This window comes from Nicotiana sylvestris, chromosome 8 (genome assembly GCF_000393655.2).
Source record: "Nicotiana sylvestris chromosome 8, ASM39365v2, whole genome shotgun sequence".
NCBI classification, from domain to species: Eukaryota; Viridiplantae; Streptophyta; class Magnoliopsida; order Solanales; family Solanaceae; genus Nicotiana; species Nicotiana sylvestris.
In genome coordinates, this window is record NC_091064.1 from 80,499,225 (window position 1) to 80,525,369 (window position 26,145).

The following is a 26,145-nucleotide window of genomic DNA, read 5'->3' on the forward strand; positions in this document are numbered from 1 at the left end:
GACTTAGTCCATCCTGTAGCGATTATTAAGCCGCGTATTTGATTTGAAATCTTATGATATCACGTATTTTAGAGATTAATAATATATTATGGACTATATGCCATGTTTGGGTCATTGTGCCGGCCTTTTAAGACCCTGATGGGCATTTTACTATTTTCCTCATTCTATTTGTTGAAAGCATATCCTATGTCATGCATTACTTGTTTATTGTTAAAACCTGGTTTTATCCCTCTACTTTTCAAAATGTGAAAACTGTTTGGGCTGAGTTCCCTAATTTCCAGTGTTATGCCCGAGTGACTGTGAGGTTAATGACTAAGGGAGGTCGAGGTTCTTATGGTGAGGATTATATATTTATATTATTGATTGGGTTGCACGCCACATCAATATTATGTGTATATATTATAGATCGGGCTACACGCCGCATCGATAATATATATATATATATATATATATATATATATATATATATATATATATATTGGATCAGGCTGCGCAGTGAAGCGATATGACGCTTGGGCTGTAGGATCCCCTCCGGAGTCTGTACACCCCCAATGAGCATAGTCAACTATAAATTACAGATAGGGCTGCACACCACAACAGTTACTATGATTTTTATTATTATGAGATATTAATGAGCCTGAGTGCTGAGAGTGTGTATTGAGTGACGAGAGTGAGTCACGAGTGACTGAGAGGCTGTCCGAGAGGCCATGTTCTGAGTGATACCTTACTCGAGGGGACCAGTTATGATGTTTTCAATGATTTCACTATCCTTTTAAAATAAGCCTCTATTGGAAAAATTCCTAAGTATATGATTTCAAGTGTTTAAACTGAAGTTGATAATTTTACGACGAAACTGGTTTTAAACTGTGAAATGGATTTGTTATCCTATTATTTATTCAGTTATATGATTTTTAACTGCTCGTCACTGCTTTCAGACCTTACTTACTGAGTTGACATACTCACGTTACTCCCTGCACTTTGTGTGCTGATCCAGGTGCCCGAGTGGCAGAGTGAGGGTTCTCAGTTGATCCAAAAGGTGCCGGAGATTTCAAGGTAGCTGCATAGAGTCCGCAGCCCTGTTTTCTCCTTCTTATCTTGTTCTTTTTCCGCATTTTCTAGACTTATGTTGTATCATACAGTCAGTTATGTAGTAGAGGCTCTAGACTCGTGACACCAGATATTTGGGGCTGTGTAGTTCATGTCTATTTGACTTCCGCTTATATTTTGTGGTTTTTAAACACTTCTTATGGCAATTTGGTACTTAAACCTATTTTAGAAAATGGTTTTATAAAAGGAAAGTTGTTGTTGTTAATAGTTTGGGTTGGCTTTCCTAGTAATGTGATAGACGCCATCACGATCGCGTATTTGATGTCGTGACACATTATCACAATTAACTTCCTTTGTTCATTCCTCCCAATTTAAAATGGTATTAAATTCACAAGTCAAATCTCATGTGCTCTCACACTGAAGAGAAAATCCGACACTCATAAATAGCAATTCAAAACATAAATGGGATATCAAATGAAAAGAATTAACTCTCTCTCACAAAAATGTTCAAATGCACACAAGTACTACTGTAGGATTGCCCTTCATGTATTTCTCCACTAATATAGACAAACTTGGTTCAGAATCGATTAGGACTTAAAGGGTTGTAGTTTAGGCTTTTGGTTAAGGTAGGGCACAATTTTGGTTAGAGTGACTCAAAACCTTCCTAAGCACTACAATTTTTAAACAATCAAAGTACACTTCCTTCAAGATTTTTTTTTACCGTTTCTTCATTTTTTTTATTTTATCACCTAGTCTTCCATTTATTCACAATTTTTTATTTTTCCTTCTTTTCTTCTTTTTTTTTTCGTAAATATTAATCTTTTTTTGTATTACCTTTAATCTTTTAAGCAACTTCCATATCACAACTTTTCCAACCTTCACCCCAAACTTAGGCTTTTAGCCTATGTTTATATTTTGAAAGTACTTAGGGAGGTAGGGTACCAAAAGAAAAATCAATAAAGAACGAAGGGTTAAAGCTTGTAACATGGTTGCTAAAGAAAACGTTTAAAGGCTCAAAAGGGGTTGACTAGGGAAAATATACAAGGGTAGGAAATTTAAGGTACAATAGCGGTCCAAGGATTACACTGGGTTGTTGTTGTTGTTGTAATAGCGGTCCAAGGAAGACCTAACATCATTTTTCAACCCAAGTTAGTTTAGGATTTCGGCTTGAAGCACATTTCGGGCAAGTTCTAGACTACAAATCATTAAAAAGAACTCACAATAAATCTCACCACACATGGCACATGAAAACGCAAGTGGAATACAAATCGAAAATCCAATTGAAATCAACGAACTCAAGAGTCACATATAGCCTAAGAAACTATTTAGTGAATCAAAGAGCCAAATATTGAGTCTAAAAGTCATGACAATGATCTTTACTTCAATAATTTTCCTTTTTTTTAAGATCAAGAATTCATATGCCGAGGTTTAATTTATGTTGGTACCAAGCAAGACACAAATTGTCCAATGGGCACAAACTACAACTCATACGACTTACTCTTCCTAAATAACAAATAATATATCTAAACTACAAGACTAATTCCCTTAAGAAAGTCGCCTAGCTATCCATCATTGGAAAAGGTGTCACAAAAGTTTACCAAAATTACCCGGTTCAAAAAGAAAGTTGGCATCCTCAGAAAAAGAACCGTGGTACAAAGAAAACCAAGGATATGTCCACCAAATAAAACATACTATTTAAAAAATCAAGAAGCTAATAAACATCAAGTCAATAAAGCATAATATATATAAGAAAAAAAATTCAAGAACCTAGTAAACATACTAATATAACACATCACATGAAAACAAACAAAATATAAATCTACCATATCCACATTTATACAAGAAGCCACCCCAACTAGAAATATTGCAATGTCCCCAATGCAACTAAATAAAGTATAGTAAAATGGTGGAAAGTGCTTCCTGAATACTGCATCAAGTGCTCTCCTTGCTGTCGAACTCAATTGCATCATCTTTTTCTTCTTCCTCGGACCAATGAACTGGAACATCATCATCATCTTTCGGCTCGGTCGATGGCACTGGCTCTTGAGGCTGTAGAACTTTCCACAGCCCCTTTACTCCCTTCTACATGGGGGTGAAGAATTTATCTCTCTTCTTTTACCTTTTCTTCATTCTGGTGTGTGCCTTTGCCAGATTGTCATGAGAAGTACTCAAAGAACCGTGCTCCGTGGCCAAGTCAGTATATGCTTTCTTCAGCTACTTAAGGTGATCCCTCTGCTTCTTCTGATCATCAAGATACCTTTGAAATTATTTCTTTGAAATGCATACAGAGGGTCCCTCAGATGTATCCCTAGGTCCCCGTGGAAGACCAACTACTAGGTCGTGAATCAACCGCATATCCTCAGAAAGCATAACAAATGGACCTCCTACCGAAGATGATAGCAGGCTACCCTGGTCAGTTTGAGAAGGAAAACCCCGACTTTCTCTTTTTTCTTTAGACGGAACCGCCCTTTCCTCTTTTCTTCGATGGATTGATAGGCTTTTTCGGATCTATCCAGTTGTCTCCCGAATCCTCCTCAAACCCTACTAGTTGGCACAGATCAGTGATCAGAGATGGGAATATCAGTGATTGATCTTTTTAAATCTGATACTCCCTCAGTTAATTAATGAAAATCTTACCAACATTTAGCTAAATACCATCAAGAATGAAGGCTCTCGTTATTGGTACATTCCACATATTCCCCGCAGGGGAGATGCAACTACATATGATGGTCTGATATATCTTTGCTTCGGCAGTGAATTCTTTAGACGTGATCCCTCTCTTTTCAGCTACCCATGGAACATCCACACCCAAGCAAAATTTGGAGACCAGCCACTCGCCTGAGGCACAAGCTTTCGCATGGAATGGGGCCATGTCGTGGTCCCGTAGGTGATAGATTTGGTTCACATCTTCATCTCCAAAATGAACCATTTTGACGTGAATCCTCATTTTTTGGCTTTTTTAACCTGATGGCTAGAAGATTAGAATAGAATTCCCTCACCCATTGCCCATTGGCTCTGCAAGGTTGAAGGGCAAAATATGCCCATCCCATGTCTACAAGCCTCTGATGGAACTCGGGAAGATGTTTCGGGACCTTATCCAGAATATACCCCATTCGGGTTGCACTTTCTTCGAAATCAACTCTAGTACCGTTCTTGGCATTCCAATAATAAGAATCAGTGTTGGGCATAGTTCTCCTCCAATTCCAAAGGGCTTGTCATTCGCGGATTCATCGAAGTTAGAGATCATTTTAGGCTTACAGTACCTGTAAAGAAAGTATTTGAGTGAAAACATGGTATGGCTATGAAATATATTGCAAAAGGATTCAAATATGCCAAAGAAATGATTGGACAGTAGAAACTCAGCCTTAGAAAAAATTTAAGATTTTCAAATCTGTAGAGCATAGTTCTCTGATGTCGCAATTGCAACATTTCCCTCGCAATTGCAAAGGCAATTGAGATTTACAGAGTTTACAATTGCGAGCTCATCTTCGCAAATGCGAAGGTTGCCATGCCTAACAGTTTATTGCGACCACCTCTTCGCAAATGCGAAGAGGCCATTGCAATTGCGATCTTGTCTTCCCCAACCAAACTTCTCTCAGAGAATAGTCCCAAGCACCAAAAGTTTTCGACCAAAGGCACACTTATAAATAATTCAATCAGTTTTAGGCGCACAAACATGCGATAAACTTCACACACAACAGCGAGTTGAAGAAATTTCAATGATTCGGCCAAGAATCTCATTGAGGCCTTTCATCGATCATATAGGAAGCAAACAAAATCACTTCTATTTTAACAAAGGCATGAATACTCAGACTTCCCCATTTTTCAAGCAAAGAAATAAGCTCACACTCTAAACCAACCTCACCCATAAATCAGAACAAGATTTAAAATATTGTACAACAATTTTGCATAGAATAGAAGAGCCCATTTGAACCCTAACTGTTGGGAGATAAAGGAGGGACGAAGAAGAAGAGTGCAAAGCGTAAGCTCTCATACCTGGATGCTTGCAATTAGGAGTGAAGAAGGTGGAACTTGAGATTTAAGAGTGTGAGGAAGATGAAAGTATTAGAGCCCTAATTTGTTTAAAATGAAACATAGTTACCTGTTAAGGCCCTGATGTCTCATTTGTGACTCCTTCTTCGCAAGCGAGCTTTAAAAATACAGCAGAGGTAGCGAATGCAAACATATGTTCACAAATGCGAACACTGAGCTTCTGCAATTTCTAGTTGCTACTGGTTTTTGGCTCTTCGGTCACCCCGACCTGATTAAATCAACTCCAAAAATTGTGAAACTTGGCAGATTAGTTAAAAACAGTATACTAAGCTATTTTAAAAAGAAATTTTGAAAACAACTAAAAATTTATAAACAATGGGTTGCCTCCCACCAAGGACCGCATTTACGTCGTGGCACGACGCGGATCAACTTTACCACTTTTCTCACAATTTGGATGAGATGAATTGGGCACCTAATGGGGAATCAAGCTTGTGACCACGAGCGGCGAGGGATGGTAAATATATGATCAACAAAAACATTAATTTCTTCATTTTGCATTTCCTGTCTTTTATGTGAGAAATATCATTTTGCCTTCTTGTTCCTTCAAATTGTAAAAGGTATGGCATTTGTCTTTCTTCCTCGCAATCCCTCATTGACTCTTGTAATTCAATTCCCATATCTCCACACAATTCCAATGTTGAAAAATGCTTGGATTATGACATCAAGCCTCCAAAATTTAATTCTTTCCGGATTTTGACATCCTCTTGGTCCCCCAAATTAGAGTCAAATTCAACCATCTTTTCAACTACACATGTTGACTCTCATTCCATATTTTTATTTGCATCACCAACAAGTATGAAGTCGGTTGGCAGATGTTCAATTCTTGATTCCTAAAAATAAAGCTCACTTTCTTCCTCATATTTTGAATCTTCTTGATCTCTTTCCACACTCTCAAGTTGGTGGGCATAGAGTGTAATGACCCGACCACTCGTTTTAATAATTAATACCCCAATCCCCCATTAACTACTTTCCCCATGTTGGTTTCCGCTATTCTTATTTTCCAGGATGATTTTTTTTGGGTTTTGGAGTGTTTTGGGACACTTAGTCCCTAAAGGAGAGCTTAAGCTTTAGAATTTGGACCGTAGTCGGAGCAGTGTGAAGGCGGCCTCGGAATGGAATTCCGTCAATTCTGTTTGATCTGTTGGGTGATTTCGGGCTTAGGGGCATGTGCAGATTGTATTTTGGAGATCCATAGCTTATTTAGTCTTGAAATGCCGAAAGTAGAATTTTTTTAAATTTCCGGTTCGATAGTGAGATTTTTATATCAGGGTCAGAATGGAATTACGAAAGTTGGAGTAGCTCCGTAGTGTTGAATGTGACGTGCTTGCAAAATTTTTGGTCATCTGGACAAGGTTTGATAGACTTTTTGATCGAAAGTGGAATTTGAGAGTTTTTGGAGTTCTTAGGCTTAAATTGGATGTTAATTTGGTGTTTTGATGTAGTTTTGAGTGTTCCGAAGGTTGGAACAAGATTAAATGACGTTCTAGGATTGGTTGGCATGTTTGATTGAGGTCCCGAAGGCCTCGAGTGTTTTTCGGATGCTCAACGGGTCATTTTTGGACTTAGAGAATTGCAGAAAATGCAGCAGGTCTCCAGTTCTAGTTTCCTTCTTTGCTTTCTCGAGTGGGGTCTCGCGTTCACGAGGAGGAGCTGGGGATAGTGGAATCTTAATGCTTCGCATTCGCGATGATGGTCCCACGTTGGCGAAGCTGTGATATCGTATGTCTACGCGTTCGCGAAGAAGGTCCCGCATTCGCATAGGAAGGAGAAGGCTGCTACAGTGTTCACAACAGGGACATCGCGTTCGCGATGAAGGAAATCTGGGCAAAACAAAGATGTGCTTCGCGAACGCGAGGGTCTTTCCGCGTTCGCGAAGAAGGAATTACCTGGGCAGATTCTAAAAATTCAAAATAGAGAGTTTAGCCATTTTTCTCAAAACTAGAGTTTGGGAGCTCGAATTTGAGCGACATTTTGAGGGATTTTTAGAGATATCAATTGGGTAATAATTCCTAACCCCTTTTTGCTTATAACCTATTAATCTAAAAGTGAATTCATCATCTAATTTTGGATTTGGGGTGAGAAGTTGGGGGAAAATTTGGAAAAGTTCTTTGGCCTAATTTTCAATTTTTGTTTGGGAATTTGACACCAGATTTGGATAATTTTGATATATTTAGACTCGTGAGTGATGAGGGTTCATAATCCTTAACTTCTACCCGATTCCGAGACGTGGTCCCTAGGGACTTTTTGGGCAATTTTCTAAATTTCGCGTGTTAGCTTCGAATTAATTAGTGGAATTAGTTACTTGAAGTTATATTTACATTATGCAATTGATTTGAATGGATTTTGTCCATTTGGAGTCGAGTAATCATGGCAAGACCATGGTTTCGGGTTGATTTTTGAATTTTGAGCCGGTTCGAGATAAATGGCTTGTTTAACCTTGTGTGGGGGAACTCCCCTTAGGTTTTGGTGTTGTTGATATATGAAATGCCTTGTGCGTGAGGTGATGAGCACGTACATATGCTAATTGTTGAAAATCCTATTTTATTAAGTAACTATAACTATATTTTTCTTCCTTGTTGTACATTACTTGCAATTTAAACCTACTGTTAGATTAGGGAAGCATGTCTAAGTGACTTAATTGCTTTATTTGTTCAAATTGTTTTATTTGAATTCTGTGCAGCATGCTAGGTTAGAAATACCTATTTTACCTTGGTAGGAAATTTGATTGAACTGAATATTCTTCATGTTGCTGCTGTGTGTTTACTTTGGCACAACGGGACGGTATCCCTGGAGATCCCCCTGTTTGTTTACTTTTGGACAACGGATCGGTATTCCGGTGGATCCCCCTGCACATTTATATTTGGGACTACGGGACAACACCCGGTAGATCCACAGTACTAGATATTTTCTTTGGGACTGTGGATTGGTATTCCGGGAGTTTTCCCCTGCATCTTTATGCTTCGGACTACAGGACGGTATCCCGGGAGATCCTCTGGACATGTACGTTTGGGACTACAGGACGATATCCCGGGAGATCCCCTGTTGCTATTTCTGTGTACTGAGTTAGATTCCTTCTGTAATTTTTATTGATATAGACTGTTAGCACTTAAATTAAATTGTCGTATTCTATATTGTTTACCTTGTTTATTTCATCTATAATTAGTAAGTCCCCGACTTTCCTTGTCACTACCCGACCGAGGTTAGGCTTGGCACTTAATGAGTACCGCTGTGGTGTACTCATTCCCTTTCTGCGCATGTTTTTCATGTGCAGATCCAGGTTCTTCGGCTTAGCCCTACAATCTTTGAGGAGAGGCGATCCTTTAGAGATTTCGAGGTATATCTGCCGTGTCCGCAGACCGAGGAGTCACTCTCCATTCTCTCTTGTAGTTACAGCCCTTCTGTATTTACGTTGTTTCAGACATTTTGGAGTTAGAACACTATGTAGTATCCTTAGCTTGTGATTTCGTGAGATTCCGGGTATTTGGAAGTTGTTGAGTTTTTGAGATCTTGTATTAGTATATTCCGAGCGACATCTTAAACGCTTTTATATTTGTTTATCTTCAGTTTTTATTAGTTTTTTCGCATTCTATTTCTTTTTCCGCAATTGATAGGCTTACCTAGTCGTAGAGACTAGGTGCCATCACGACAGTTCGCGAAGGGCGAACTTGGGTTGTGACAGTGAGCCTCAACCAATTTTCATTTGATTTTTCAACGTGCGAATTTATCATCATTTTGAGTTAGTGATCATTTTAATTCCTCGAGTGCCAAGCTTTACTTGTTCTCATTTTCAAGAATGGCCTCCAACATGAGCATCATCCTCTCATTTTGAGCATGTGGGATTTCTTCTTGGTTTTGATCAAGTACCAAGGAAGGATTTTTGGATTCAACATCTAAGGAAGGTTCTTGGCTATCATTCACTTCTGAGGCTTTTTGGATATCCTAATCTTCAAGAATTTCTCCCATTTGTATGTGTAGCCTTTCAAGCGCCAAATCATTTTGAAGACTATTTTCCAAAAGTTCCTCTAAGGCCTTTTGCTCTTTGTTTTCTCCTTCAAGTAGGCATTCTAACATGAGCTTGAACTCTCCATTTTGACCCATGCTCACTTTCTTCCACTTCCATATCCCTATAATTTTTATCACAAAAAGTAGAATCATCATAGCAGGGGATTTGGGAAGGAAAGAACAAATAAACACAATAATCCCAATAACTATTTTGACGACCACACTTATCACAAATACCCCACTCGTGGGTTTGATATTGTGGCGAAATCCGCCCCCGGGAGAATTTAAAAAATTATGCTACGAGTGTGGTCCCCCACAATAAGGACAAGGGTCATCAAAGTATGAACAACTACCATCTGACCAATTTTCATTATGCGATGCTATTTTTCAAAACTAAGAAAATGAACAAGAAAACAAATATTAAGATAAACAAGATAAGAAAATAATTACACAAATATCCACAAGCTTGGACCAAAGCACTTGCGCTTTCTTCTCAAACAACCTAAATACGCCAAATTATTTCCTAGCAACAACGCCAATTTTGATGATGTCCAAATCTACTACACAAAAGTAAACGGACACGGTCGCATACAATATAATTTATCCAACTATGAGTCGGGGTCAAATCCCATAGAGAATAATATGTAGGCGATTAGGTGTGGAAGAGAATTATCACATATTATGCTAAGCCAAACACTTAGAAAATTTTGGGCAAAATATTTTTACATAAATGGGGAAAATGTAAACTAACCTAGAAATCAAGTAAAATTATCAATGACTACAAGCATGGATATACATGGAATTACACTCAAGCAACGATCCAATGTATTTCACGATTTTACAAATATGAGCGAGTTTATGTTAATTAGCCTCGGGTAATAACTCTATATTAGCTTCTTTCAAAGACTAACAAAACATCCTAATTGAATTATCCCTAAAATAATTAAGAAATTAATCACACCCGAGTATGGTCAAATGTAGTTCAACCCTATCCCTATGTAGAATCTACAAAGTGAGGGTTAAAGCCTCAAGTTGTTGTTAATTAATTTTTTCCAACCCCAAATTATCTTTTCAAAAATTAATTCAAAATTAATGAGCGAGTCCCAGAGTTAGCTAATCCTTTTGGAAACATTAACGAACAAGAATAATTAAAGAAACAATAACTAACTTCACAATAAATAAAAATCGTTCAATACATAAGCACAACAAGATATTTAATCCACACTTTAAATATGAATATTCCCATATACAAGATTCAAGTGTTAGAATAAATACTACAAACTTAGATATATAATACAAAGTAAGGAGATGAAGAAACGAACATAAATGGATAAGAAATTCTCAACCAAAAACTTCAAATCTTCAAGAACAAAGTGTGTCTGCAAGATTCCTAGCTTCCAAACTTGTGTTCTCTAGCCCAAAGACTGAAAAATAAGCCAAAGATGTTTTTCCAATCAACTAGGTCATATATTAAAGGGTTAGGGGACAAAAAGTGTGAAAATACAGAATTACCAAGAATTGAAGCGCGATCTTCGCATATGCTAATTAGTATTCTCATTTGCGAAGAATGACTTTCCTGTTGACTATCACATTTGCAATAAAGACTTCACATTTGCGAAGTTTGACTTTCTGGTTTGACTTCGCATCTGCGAAGTCCTTTTTTTCATTTGCGAACACTGCTTGAATGGGTAGACTTTGCATTTCTGGTGTCCTTTTTCGTATCTGCGAACACTGCTTTCTTCGCATTTCCAACATCTATGTCACAATTGCGACATCTGAGGCCATTTTCCAAATTTTCTTCTTTCAACTTCTTTTTGACTCATTTCCCCTTGGTTTCTTTGTGATCACTTCTAAATCGGATAAAACCTATAATATAGAAGTAAACGACATTAAACACATGATTTTATCAATCAAACATTGCATAAATCTAAGCTTAAAGACAAGGTAAGTTGGTAAAATACCAACTTATCAATTGGTTTAGCACTCTATAGTTATACATGAGATAGACATTTAGACTTTTTGATGCAGATAAATATAGATAGTAACCGTTTAGACAGTAGCATTCAGATGCATAGCATTCAGACGCAGAGTGTTCAGACACATAGCATTTAGATGTATGAGTGTTTAGACACATATCGTTCAAACACATTGAGACCGTTCAGACAGATATACATATTTGGGCGTGCAAATGTCATTGAGTGAGACATCGTTCATGCACTTATATAGATTATGATAGTATGTATACAAATATAAGAGACACCACATATAGATCTAGTATCACTAGTATGATAACCGATTCAGAAGTAAGCGATGCACTTTAGTTATATTTCAATCTTCTTTATGTTACTCTTTATTTCAGTAAGGATGGCAGTTCCAGATATGACATGTGTTTCATATGTATTCTCAGTCCTTCTGACATACTTCATTAACTTTCTTGTTTCTTGTACTGTCTTTCTAGGCTAACATATAGATAGTTTAGAGAAGTGGTTGTATTTCAGCTACATTATTACTGTCCATGATGTTACCTAGTTTATTTATGATTATATTTCTACCTTACATACTCAGTACATCAGTTGTACTGGCGTCCCTTTCTCCTAAGGAGATGCTGCATTTTCATGCCCGTAGGTCTAGGTAGTTCGAGAAAAGACAAACATCAGTAGGACACAGGTAGCAGACTCAAAGACACTTCATTGTTCTGGAGTTGCGAGTACAATGGTATGTCTAGTTGTATAGATGGGTTTGGCGGGGCCTTGTCCCTTCCTTATGTTAAGTTAAGCAAATATTCTTAGAAGACTTATAGACACGAATCCAGTGGTTTTGGTAAAGTTTGTACAACAGTCATGTTAGGTCTTATCGTCCATCTAGTTGTATAAAATCCTTGGATATAGTATGTTTCCATTTTAAAGCTTTATTTATGATTTTAATAGTTTATCTATGAGTATGCGATAGCAGGTTATTGGTAATCGGTAGTTAGTTCCAGTTTTCGTCGCGACCATAGGATAAGGTCGTGACAAAGCCACGGCAAGAAAGGAAAATAAAATGTGGCCATTTGCCAAAATGAGAGTAATGTTGTGTTGTAAGTCCCCAGGGACAAATAAAAAAAATGCCTTCATAAATTTCTTTATGTCAAATATTATTGGGAGTATCGTTATGTCCCGAGAAAGGGTGGGTTGTAAAGGATTAAGCCCGAAACTACACATGTCAATGTAAAATATGATTGGGAGACGATTCCCATTCATAGTTTAATGAGACTATTTCCTTAATTGGGATAAATTGGTTGCTAGAAAAGACCATGCCGACCCACACGACATTGTGGTGAGATGGCCTAGCCAATTGGGCTAACATCATACACCATATCGCGTATATGGTTGTTTCACAGTAGAAACCCCATACATTGGAATCAGACGGCTTAGCCGATCAGGCCGAGATCGGACTCTATGCCACAAGCATGATGGTGTGTCGGTAGCTACTGACCTCCAACCAAATTGTTAATGCCTATTTGAGGATTTTACTTATGTACACTTGCTTTCTTTATGTTTTAACATAATATTTTCATTACTCTCGATTTTCACTCAAATCCCATGATTATATCTCCTTATGTTTCTATTCTATTCCATGTGAGGGTACTTAGCTTACATACTATTACAATTCCATATGTACAAACATCTTTTTTGTAAAGGACAATGCATCTTTAATGGATGGTTATGGTACCTCAGCAGGTGGCACATGTTCTCGACAGTTGTACCATACTCTTAGCTAATTTAGGCCTTATGTTGTTTAATCCTAGTACATTATAATTTGTGGTATATCCGTGGGCTTGTCATCAGCACTACCATACTATTCTTTTGTTTATTTAGAGGCTCCATCGACATATTGTGATCGTGTTTTGAATTTGGGGAAACAAAAAAAATGATATTTTTGTCGGATGCTTCCACTTTTGAACTATGGACTTGTATTGTTTTGTTATCGACCAGCGAAACCCCATTTGTTGAATAAAAATTAGTGTTGGGTATTCCTATCTTCTCGATTGATGGTTACATATTATTTCTTTTTGAATTATTCATGGGTAATGCTGGTTGGTAGGCACCACGTGGGCTTGCTTGACTGAGTTACTTCGGTTCAGCGCCAGTCATGCTTCCCAAGGTCGGGACGTGAAAAAAGGTGCAAAGCGGATTCTGGGAGCATAAGAGCATGTGAACATATGAATATCACGGAGGACCAGAGGGGCATCGGTATGTTAAAAAAATGAGTCACGAATCTATATAGTAAAGTCTTGTTGAAAGAAATCACAGAGGTTCGTTGTAATTTTTACGCTCTTGAGCAATAAAGTTTTTCACGTAATTTTTTTTATTTATTTTCGCACTTTATTTACTGCAAGAGCAGGTTATACTAGTACAAAGAACACGTTCCTTCTACGTAAGTTCAATAGTTGGGTATATTAGTAGGCAAAATTTGAATAGATAAAAAATCTATTAACACAATATTCACCCTCTCTAGCGTCTAAATGATATGCCAAACTAATCGTTTCTAATTAAATCAGGATACTAAAACCTTAAAAGTTAATTTATTTTCTGAGCTGATTATGCGCCTTTCACTAATTATATAACTAGGTAGACAACATCCAACTGCCGCGACCTAAATGAGCACAAAGATGTGTATTACCAAAAATAGTTTCCCTTCGCTCACTTTCATCATTTCATTAAACATATTCGTTATTGTATTAGAAACCAATATTTCACCGCACTTCCATATATATTAGTTCAACATTTTAAAATAATATTTGGAAATTATTCTAATTAAGTGTTTGTTTATAATAACGGCCCATTACTCAAATTCAAACTTGAAATATCGAGTTTGAAATTTGAAAAATAGATTAAAGAAGATTTTCAAGTTTGCTCAAATTTTCACTTACAATACTTCAATTGTGATTTTATGTTCTAACAAAACAATCCTCAAATATTACTTTTTTCAAATATCAATCAATTCATATCCAAATCAATATTCAAATTTTTATAAAAGGAAAGAAGTAGTGGATTGAGCAGGGAAATAAGGGGGATATATCTTTATCCTTCAAAAGATTGGCGGCGGGGGCACTCTCTCCCGAAAATATTTTGTAAGTAATATGCTATGTTATGGATGGTGAAAACTGTAGTATATAAGATAACTCTAAAAATTATAATATTCAAGTAGAAAAAGAATAAGTGACAAGTCAACACGAAGAAGCCCTAGCTTTGGCGATCTGGCGATTGCGACACTACCACAAGAAGCTCTCGTGAGACTTTAATGGCTAATCCAATCCAAAATTATGCGCAATTATTACAACACAAAGCATTGAATGCACCAATGCAAACCCTAGCCCAAACCCTAGACCAAATACCTATTAAACCTTTCGAGTTTTTACATGGGGAGCCTATAATCAAGTGAAAAAAAAAACATGAAGTAAAACAATCGATCGTGCAACAGGGATTACAATTAGTTGTTCTTGGAAAATTTTCCTATGGGAAGCTTGTGATCACAAAATTACTTAAAGTAATTCCTATACAGTGTGAACTGAAGGGAGGCCGTGCTATTGGCTTAATTGAGATAATCATGTGTTGATACGATTATCATTGTAGGAGGATTACATTCATCTCTTATCTAAACAAGCATTTTATTTGAAATCCCATGGAGATATGTGGCAGATGAGATGTACGAAGTGGAATCCATGATGGAAACCTGACGAAGAGACTCTGGTTGCTATAGCTTGGATAAGTTTTCCAGAGCTGCCTCCTAACTTCTTTGGTAAGAAGTTCGTTTTCTCTTTGGAAAGTGCAGTAGGTACTCCTTTACATGTTGATTTTGCCACACAAAATTGTACTAGACCAAGTTGTGCTAAAGTAAAAGTTGAAGTCAATTTGCTATCCAAAATTTCCACAAAGAATTAAGATTGCTGAAGAAGTAGATTAGTTTGGTCCCAATGATTTTAAGTGGATCAAAATCAAATACGATTATATGCGTAAATATTGTAGAACATGTAAGAAGCAATGGCATAATGAGCAGGAGTGTTGGGTGATGAATCCAGAATTGCACAGGAGATTTGATGAGGAAGTTGAGAAAGATAACAAGGCAAAAGAAATTGTAGGCACTGCAGCTAATACTACTAAGGTACTAACCAATAGAAAGGTACTTGGGAAACCTATTGCTAATCCGGCATGACAAGCGTGGATGCAATGAAGAAAGAATAGGTATGAAAGAGACAAAAATGGCTAAATAATTGAGGAGAACAAGGAGAAGGAAGTTGGCAAATTGAAAGAAAAGGAAAAGGAAGATGTAGTACCAACCAAGAACAAGTTTGATGCATTAGAAGTAGAGAAAATTTAGCAACAAACTTTGAGGATTATCGATGTCAAAGGGGCGGACAAGTACAAAGAAAAAGAGAAGATTCAACTGCTAAAGGAATCAAAGAGTGCCCAAGAGAAGGAGAAGGTTAATAATGCTGGAAATTCTAACCTCTAATCCTATATCCAATGGGATTAGGGTAGCTGCGATAGAAGGAGTTCCAAATCCTATTGGATGAGGGACTCAAACAATTGAAGAACAAAAGCGTGTGAAAAAAGAAGCAGTGGAAAAAGTTCTGGATAATGAGAAGAATGGGAATCCTACTCCTACTAGGATTGTCAAACCTATAGGGATGAGGTTCAAGTTTTGGAAAAGGACAAGGCTCCTAATCCTATTAAATCTAGGATTGAGGAGGCCAATATGAAGTAGTCTACATTGGAGTGGTTTCATAGACGTTTTGGGGCTAATAAAGAAGAAATAAGCCTGGTCAATGTCACATGGAATCACTCATACCATGAAATTCCCTCTCAAACCTTTGAATAATTTGATATTATTGGGGAATTTCAAGAAGTTAATTCAGGAAGACCACTATGGAGTGAAATTCAGTCTCGACTTGTCTATCGGGACCTGCGGGCATGAAATGCAGCGTCCCCTGGCAAAAGGGATGCCAATACAAATAATTTACTGAGTGTTAAGGCACATAAATAACTACATAAAAGATATGGAAAAAATATAGAGTAAATGACCCAACCTGTAAGTATGGGTAACTCTGTAAATCGTGAAATACTTATAGTGTCATGCATATACGTATGAATTTTATGTCGTGCATAGGTACATGTATTCATAACATCATCAAGCCTTTGAGGGCATCCCATTATATCATCTCGGCCACTGTGGGTAAAATCATCAACGTATACCAGCTGATCAGGTGGTGGTGCGTATATAACGCCATATCCTTTCCCATATCCCACATACATATATATACACGTATATAACATCATCTGGTCATGGGTCAATGATCATGTATAAATGCACGAAATGCTTGAAATACGTTAATAAAATCTCTCGGTACATCATAAGACTATTATGCTTCTGATTAATATCACAAAATAAACTTACCAACTTACGTATTTTTGAGACCCATGAATAGATAATAGAATAATATGACACATAGGGAGTCAAGAACATAAGCATCTCTAGTATCTATTAGTAGAGTCATTTATGGAAGTTGTGCATTTGCTCGTTTCGTTTGTATCGTATGGATCGTGCCAAAAGAAATAAGGGCTAGCCTTAACATACGTTAATTTCTCATAAGAGCTCGAGAAGGTCGTAGATTAGTCATTCAAACTTGGATAATTTTTGGAATGAATTCCCAAAGAATTATTTTTAACTATGGTGTTGCAAGTTTGTTAACTCATTCATCATAACAATTAAAGAATAAACGTTTATGATGACTTTTCCAGGAATGAGAGAACACCAAATTAAATGTGAATGTTATAGTAGCCTTCAAGAATGAGAGAACAGGGTCTTTAAATGTTTGGAATTTAGGAAGAAAGCTATAGGATCACCTTTGATTGGTTTAAGGCCAAACTTCAAATATACTTACACGTAAGTGTCATGTCTATGACACTTAAATGGCCACCTTTCATTCTAAGCTATGAGTCATTTTAATTTGAATGGGGGGCTTCCACCTCATGCCCTTAATCTTTATCCAATTAAATTACTTAATTAATTGGGTAATATCTCATTATACAAGAATTATCTTAAATTACTTAAAATATTACTTACTTTTAACATACCTTGTACACCTTACTATCATGGCCATGTAGTACCTTGTATGACACTAGTCCATAAATATCGGGTATTATAGCTCGGACCCTATTTTATCCCAAATTGTCAAGCTTCGACGAAACTCATTTTCTTCGATTTGCTTTCATTCTCACCTTCACGAATTTAATTATCCCTTGTTTGAAATAGCATAATACTTGTAACCTCAAAATAATGTCATTCCCCAGCTTGAGTCGATTATCTTTACGACGAAACCTTAACATCCAAAAATGCGGGATGTAACATCTCATTCCCGAGTTTTCATCAATTCACTAATGGCATACTTTCATGTGCGAAAACATGGGGTGTAACATCATTCCCCCTTTGGAAAAATCGTCCACGAATGTTGACTGATGCACTTATCATTTTCATAACTTATGTCTTTCGAATACTTTAGTACTGTCATTGCCATCTGGGCAATCGTTATGTGAATAATTCCAAAGTCTTGGGTATTCCCCCCTTTAGTCCTTTTTCTCATACCACAACTTGTGGTCGAAATCTTTCCAATCTCATAATTGTTACTACCTCCTGTCATGCAGCCTGTATGACTCTGATTTTGTAAGTGCGCTTATGAAACTCTTCTCTCCTTTTTCCTCTAGCTTTTAGCCAATCTCTAAGCCTTAATTTATAAACATATACAGAGCTTGACAGTATGTCCCTCTGGGAATCTATAGATATACTTGAAGTTCTTTGCTCGGTACTTTTTTTGAACTTACAAATATTGCTATATCTTATTTCATAGATCTGCTTATCCATTCGTATGACTTTATTGCATCTAGGTAGGTCATACTAAACCACGACTCTTACTTAGATTTATCGTTACTGAGGTCTGCTACCATACTCCAGGTTAGTTTCGTTACTTATCCCATATGTATAAATCTAAGATCTTTAATGCTTCCTCACAACTTGTTCATCTTAAGAGTGACGACCTAATTTCACCTCATACTTTGTGACTTGTATCCATCTATTGTTGATTCCCCTCAATATTGATCTACACAGTACCACTGATAACTTGAAACCTCTTATGTAATCACTAGGGCTCATGTTGCATCGTGGAACATTTGAAGTGATTTTTCTGATAGACCTAGGGTGATACGATACTATACTTACATACCCGTATTTCATTGCATCCCAATGTTATTCACTTACGTGTGTATCTTAGTCCTGTACTCTTGTAATCCCTTTATTTATCACAATTACACCCTCATTCTATTACCAAGGCAGCATTCCATCTATTCGAAATGCTACTAGTCTTAGACTGCTTTGAGTTCATTCGGCTATATTGAGCTTTCTACAACTTAGAGAAATTATCAGCTCTCTTGTTTACATGGGCTTAATCCTAAAGAATTATCCATTCTCGTCACCTTCTCACTTGCCCTTTCTTATCATTACTCATGACCTCCCTAAATCTTGTCGCTCTTTCATACTTTAGTTTGCGATCTATACGTATCTATTTATACTATTCGCAACCTTCCTTCAACTTGTTTGCACCATAAATTTTCTTATGTTATTCTGGAACATTAAGAGAGACACCACATCGTCTCTAACTCTTGTTTACTCCCTTAACTAGACCTCTAGATACTTAGAAACCATGGGCTGGAAGGTATGTAACTAATGGCACTTCTATTATTCCTGGATACTGGATCCCGATGCTTCTAGCCATCTATCTGAAGTACGAATTATTCACAATTTTCTGCCTTTGAGTATCTCGTACGTTGTTCACCTTTACCTTACTTACCATAAAGCCATGCATCACATCTTGTATTTCTTTCATGACCTCCCCTCCACATAGGTATAATTCACATCCACGTCTTGAACTTTTATTATAATACACTCAGCTCTTTACACAATCTCGTGAGAGCTTCATACTAACTTCTTATGATGTTGGGACACTTATAATTGGCTTTATAGTAGAGCCGTTATAGAATATGGCTACAGTACTATCTCTCTTGTACCTCTAATATTAAGAGTGATTTTACAATGTTCTCAATCATGATGTCTATAACTTTTTGGGTCCAATAAGCAGACTCCTAATTTACTTAGTTTATGTAACTCTTTGGTTTCCTCTTCCTTTTGATTAGCCTTTATGTAGGTTTAAGCTATCTTCGGATCTATGGCTCATGGCATTTAGTTATTACTTTATCCCTTTATGTACGCTATGGAAAACCATGATATAATCTTCTAATGATTCAATCTTTTGTCTATGATTAGGATCCAATTCCTGCTTTTAACTTATATAGAAGTCTTCTACGGCTGATGATTAATCGAATAATTCCTTTTGTTCCATTTTAGCTTTCTTCAAACGTAAGCAATTGCTTTTCCTGGTCTTTTTGCCCCCTTCTCCATGTATACTTAGCTTATCTAAGTTCTCACGCATGCCGAAGTTTTTGTGCAACTCATATGGTCTCGAATATTACTTTTGGGTTTACTCCCTGATCATTAGCCATGGTAGGTGCAACTTTCTTTTGGAGTGCATACAATTTTGTAGTTAGACTGTTGTTACACAACCATTTCCTCTTTAGGTCACTATGCTTTTATTAAATCCTTCTTCCTTATTTCCTCAACTAGTCTTTCATTGTAGTACTTGGGGGGGGGATATTCTGACTCTTGTAAGGCTGCGAGCTTATCACATCATATGCCTGACGGAATTTTTGATGTTCTTCCTCTCCTATAATTATCCTTAGTTACTTATCTCTATGCCCTTGTGATTGTAGGGTTACTTCTAAACTAATATTTTTATTGTCTTCACAACGGCACTCCCTTTTATTTCCGTAACACTCATACGATACCTTTTTAACTTCCCCAACTCCTATATGGATATATTTCAAGGATCACGATGACATAACTGCGAGGTTGAATTCCCCATATTGGGGTTCCCTATGTTTATCTTGCACGTTTAGTTGATTTGTATATATCCTCTTATATAGCTATAGTTAGGCTCTTCCTGAATCAACTACTAGCTACTTGTTGGCCCATTCCCATATCAATATTATGTGTAATCTTTCTTGGGTTATTTCCTTTGTCTTAACTTACCTCTCGCACTGACTCCTTATTAATCAATAACATCTCGAGCAGGAACCCTTACTTCCTCTCCTTGACTTTATGTTTGCATAATACTCTAGTATCGTAGCATATCTGCAGGCTTTGAATAAGTGTAATCTCATCCCTTTTTTTATTTTATCGTGTTCTTCCTTTACCATTCCATAATTACTAGAACCACTTAATTCTGACTTAATTCCAACTCACTCCACATTCCCCCTTTTAGGGAAGTACTAATATTTAGCGCTACAATAATCTACCTATAGATGTTTTACCTCTTCATCACTGGCGTCTTCTCACAATATCGATGACCCTTACTCGCCTTGCGGTAATCCTTCTGTACCAAGGATAACGAAATTCCTTACTCGCGAGGGTGACACTTAGTGTAACTGGCACACATAGTCCTTCAAGCTTAACTTTGCACACATTGCTTGCCTTAGGGAAGCGTCTTCCTGAATGACCATTCTCTGAATTTCTCATGAATCTTCTTCTGCTATCTATTCTATTATTACTGGAATGAAATTTGAAACTCCCATGATGCCGAGTATTATCCAATCACTCAGTCCCTAATTCATGTTTATTTTACATTGTTCACTAGCCCATACTGATCTATATTACTCTAGGGTCTAACTTTTCCTTCCGGTAGTTGCATTGGAGTCATGAACATATTTGTCGAAGTGAGGATATGACTCATGGCCTATACTCTTTTGTTTTCTCAATGCTTGTCACCTCTCGTCTTTTCCTTCACTTGACTATAGACTCTGTAATACTATCATCTTTTTGACTTACTGTTGCAATCCATGTATTACATCTTACTCTTAATGCTTCATTAGCTCTCTTCCTATATCCTACCAACATTTCTGTCTATCACTTTATTTTGAAAACTTCAACAAGATAGTCTTTTGCTTTTAATTCCCCTTTACTCCATCAACTGGCTCTTTGGGTTGCCTATCCTTATCTCTCTACTAGGGATGGGAGTCATACTAAAATAATATTTATCCTTTCTAGGCTTCCAGTGCCTATCCTTGTAGCACTCATATCTAGCTGTACTATTTTAGAGTGCACTATCTTGGTGTCTCACAAGGAGATCCATTACCACTTTTGCACTTTCCTTTGGAAATGTAAACTAACTCTTCCAATCCATCCCCTATTTTGGGTTACTCTAACTCTAGCCAGATCTTGATAACCCGTCCTTCTCTTAAACTATATCTGTTAGCTCCTATAGGGCATAACTGAGATTAGTGTGACCAATTGTACATACCTCTGCTACTGTTGAAGGTAACTCAAAATACTTATATCTCTTTTCCTGAATTCTTCATCTTTCTTCTTTTAGTTGTTGAAACTTGTATCTACCTTTTGATTCTCTCGTTGCTTTTTACCATAAGGGTAGATAAATATTCATGTCTTAAGGCTCCTTATCAAGAGAAGCTTACACATCTTAGTACACATATGATCTGTTGAAGAACTTATACATTTACTTATCATAAGCATGATGGAAAATTGAGTTCCTCTAACTCAACTCTTCCACAACTATATCTCTTACCAACCATCTTTCTCGATGTAGCTATCGTCTTGTTACGAATAAAATAGAAGTTAGTTATAAGTGAGCTCTACCACACGATCTAGAGTAAGAAGAAAGAGTGACAGTCCTACATGTCCTATTTCCTCCTGATTATAAGTGTGGTGCACGACACACCCATAAACACGACTCTACTAGACACGACTTGTAGACTCCCTAGGATAGAACTACTCTGATACACCTTTTTTCATGACCCAAACCTATGCGCCACAATGAGCACCCAGTACCTTACATAACCATGTACCAACATCACTCTTCTTTCTTATTGTACTTTCGTTGGCAAATGGGCCAAACATGCCATTATGGGCTAACCATAATAAACATAGAAGAATACTCAATATAGGACAACCTAACCTGGTATAAAAAAATTATACATGTGATATACGGACCTATAAGGCCAACATGATCATTTGTAAACTCAAAACATAGGCCGCCAAGGCCATACAAGCATTCATATACATGACATCAATCTACAAGCCTCTAAGAGTACACACTTAACATAAAGGTCAGGCCAGGGCCCCGCCATACCAAACAATACCTGTCTAAATCATACTGACTAAATAAGCAACTCCGGAGCAAATTAAGTGCACCAACATCTTCAATGGAGATGATAGACTACTTGGAGGACTCTCGACTTGTCTATCGGGACCTGCGGGCATGAAATGCAACATCCCCAAGCAAAAAGGACGTCAGTACGAATAATGTACCGAGTATGTAAGGCACATAAAAAAGTACATAAAAGACATGGAAGAAATATAGAGTAAATGACTCAACCTGCAATTCTGGATAACTATGTAAACTGTGAAATACTTATAGTGTCATGTGTTTACGTTGAAAATGGTAATTACAATTAGATTTGCTTTTGTGGTTCTAAAAATACATGATTTATTTTTATGCTTGTTGTTAAGTAGTAGATGCTAAGTGTGAGATTAGAAAATGAGATAAGAATTTTGAAAGCAGTATGTTTAAGTAAACCGAGTGGTTGAGAATCGGGGCCTTGAGCCAGATTATACGGGGCTTCGAGGTCGAGATAGATACGAAGCTGAGGATAGCCGATGAAGGACTAATAGTTTTGAGAGCATTGATGAAGGCTCTTTAAGATCAATAATGAGTAATAAATGAAGAACAATTAATGAAATACAATAAATGTAAGTAATAGAATCAAAGGAGAATGTGTATAAGTTAGAGAGAAGAGTCGCCACTTGGGAGGTTTAGGGTGTCCCAAGTCACCAATTTTAATCCCAAATCGAGGAAAATAATGACTCTATATTACAGTCTGCGTACCAGAAATCCGGATAAGGAATTCTGTTAACCCGGGAGAAGGTGTTAGGCATTCCCGAGTTCCGTGGTTCTAGCACGGTCGCTCAACTGTTATATTCGGCTTATTTATCTGATTTTTAATACAATTATGAACCATGTGCAAATTTTATCTTTTAACCGCTTTATTAATTATTATTATTAAGAAATGTGAACATCGCTTAAAACATATCTTTGGACTGTGTCACATGAAATGCACCCACAATCCGAAACATATTTTATTTGATGTTTTAGAATTTGGATTTGGGTCGCATGAAATGCGCACCCGAGTTTAAGAAAATTAAATTATTAAAGGCGCGCCTAAAGCAACTAGCGCATTATTATTTTTGGGGAGGGCCGTGAAATTTGCTAAACGACCCGTCCCGGAATTTAAGTATTTAATATATATACTTGGAGGGCCCCGCAATTTGTCCCTTTTATTTGGCGAGGCTCGTCTCATTTTACTTATTATTTTTTATTATTATTATTTATTTTTTTTTATATATTTTTAAAGGGATGCCATTTTATGTCTTTAACAATACTAAACCTTATAGCCTATTTACAACTGAAATCTCATAACTCGTTACAATTTTAATAAAAGGAATCTAGCAAAATGAGTGTTTTGGAAGTAATAACAACAAGTAATACTAGTTTTGTCCGAATGAACTAAGCAAGGGAGAAGACGAACAAATTGACGTTAAACTGTGTCGTGGAATAACTAACCCTACTTAATTGAAGGATATCAAATAAACAAAAATACATAACACCAAAAAATGAACAAAACGCATATGGTGAAAACATAAGCAGAAAATTATCATATCAATTTATATATTGCATCTTCGAACATTTAACGCAACATTTCCTTATCTAATACTTGAGGTTTACTAACCTTTGAACCTCGGCAAACTCAGGACGACAAACACGACCCCGACGGAGTTCAAGCCGGACTTCACTGAACGAGGAACAACAACGAAACCTCGGACAAACACCTCGACGAACCAAAGACGACCTCGACGGAGAGCTTGGACCCCACAACTGTCGACGAGCAGGTGGGTTGGTTGAAGGTTTTGGGCGTAAGGGGCCGGCGTTAATGGAGGTGGGCGTTTGCTGGTTGTTTGGTCGTCGGGCAGTGGTCGACGGAGGGGAGTGCGACGAAGCTGGTGGGTTGTTTGGACGTAGGGAGTAGAAGCGGCAGCAATGGAGGAGACGGGCTCGTCTGGTGCTTGGTAGTGCACGCCGGTGGTCGACGAGGGCTTTTCTAGTAGTTTTTTTTTGTTTTTTTTTTTTAAAAAAAGATGGAGGAACAGTGGTTTGTTGATGATGTTCGGTCGACGGTGATGGGGGAGCTGGTCGGGACGGAGTGGTCGTTTGGTGGTGTCGTTTGGTCGACGCAGGCGAGGCGGAGATGGAGCTGGAGCTCGCGGGCTGGGGGAAGGTGACGGGGTGGTGTTCGGACAGTGGAGGTGACGACGCTGCTGCTACTCGTCGGACTGGGTAGTGACGATGGTGGAGCTGGGAGGAGGAGGGTCCGTGTGGTGGTGGTGTTTGGAGCGTTTGAACGTGGGGAAGGTGAAGGGGGGGGGGGTCCGGTAGGGTTTTCTCTTCTTCTTCTTTGTGAAGAAGAAGATGAACAGTGCAAAAGAATTTTTCCGTTTTTTTTTCTTTTTCTGACCAAAATCCCAAAAGTCCCCCCGATTCCTTATTTGTCCGTGTATTTGTATAGTCTCTGCCCAGAAAAATGAGCCCCACGCGTGGTGGGGTTCGAGGCATATGTCCCCCACGCGTGGTGGGGTTCCCCACGTGTCCTGGACACGGTTTATTATGGGCTAGGTCCGAAAATTAGGCCTAAAACCGGGTAGTTTAAACCCGAATATTATTCTTTTGCCAGGACCCGAGAAATAGGAACACGTTGCTTAACTAGTCCTATGTAAGCAAAATAACTACCAAAAATAAGACTAGTATTTAAACAAAACTATATATTTTTTTTAAAATATTTTTTAAAGATTTAAAATAGCTACAAAATATTAATGAAACTATTTTTTTTGTAATTTTCGTTTTTCTTAAATATTAAGATAAAATATGAAGTAATATTTTTTGTATTTTTCAAAGTTAAAATGACTATAGAATATTAATAAAAAACTATTTTTTTGTAATTTTCGTTTTTAATAAAGACAAAATATAAAGTATTTTTTTTGTATTTTTCCAAAATTAAAATGACTACAAATCATTAATAGAATTATATTTTTTTGTAATTTTCGAATTTTATATAAAGTACCAAAATAAAGTACAATTTTTTTGTATTTTTCAAGTTTATGAGAAATACATAAACTAAAATTTATATATATATTTTGTGATTTTTTCTTTTTGCAACAAAATAAGGTAAAAAATAGTTAAAATAGCTATACTAGACCCAATTTCACATATTCACGCTAAAAATGTGAAAATTCTCGGGGAGGGTTAAAAATCACGTGCTTACATATGTGTGTTACAAAATGACAGGAGTCACCTTTATACATGACGGGGAATTCCAGCATAGCATAGACACATTTATTACAAGGATTTGAGGCCGGTAAAGACATTTAATGCCATGGTACGGGCTTGAACTAGCCTAATATACTTGATCAACTTTAGTCACGTGCCTAGGGAACTTCCTTTTTGTCCATCACAACCATTGATTTGCATTTCCTCGAGGTCGATCATTGAGAACTCTCGGGGTCGAACCCTGGACTAAACCTCGAGCTTTCTAGCGGTAGTCCTTAAGAAATGCCATGATGACTATAAAATCGTACCCTCCTATTTTTTTGCATACAAAAAGTCCTCGCGTTTCTTATAATGAAAATTGCAAGAAATGATCTTGAATTCTTACCTCTTCGATAATATCTCCGTGACATTAGCCTATTAGAGAATTAAATGCCAAGACTCAAAAGACTGCGTAAGGGTCGTTGTCAACACGCCTATCGAGAAGCCCATAAACTGCAATTGGT